We start from the raw sequence: 415 nt of genomic DNA, 5'->3' as shown, positions 1-415 counted from the left end.
TCTCTCTCTCTCTCTCTCTCTCTTTCCAAAAGAGAGCTGTTCAAATAGGCACAGGTCTTTTCACTAGTGCAGAGACAGGAAAAGAAGCGAGGCTTTTGTTTAATTTGCTTTGTTTTCTCATTGGAAGGTAAAGTGATTCTAAAAGAGGAATTCGTGCCTCAGGGGACCCCACATCGCCTTTCTCTTCAGCTCACAAGTTTTTTTGGTTTTTTTTTCGTTTCGCTGTTTTCTTATTCTTTCTTTTGCTTTTGTTTTTCGTTTCACAATTTTTTTTTGGTTGGTTTTTTTTTATTGCTCTCCTTTCTTTAATTCGTTCTTTTGCACCATTCCGCAGCAAGTGTTAGAAAAAAAATGACTAAACAAAAACAAAAAACAAGAAAATGAAGGAAAACGAAAAAAAAAAAAAAAAAGAGTA

The sequence above is a fragment of the Aplysia californica genome, unplaced genomic scaffold, assembly GCF_000002075.1.
Source record: "Aplysia californica isolate F4 #8 unplaced genomic scaffold, AplCal3.0 scaffold00149, whole genome shotgun sequence".
Classification (NCBI taxonomy): domain Eukaryota; kingdom Metazoa; phylum Mollusca; class Gastropoda; order Aplysiida; family Aplysiidae; genus Aplysia; species Aplysia californica.
Note: the sequence above shows the minus strand (reverse complement) of the source record.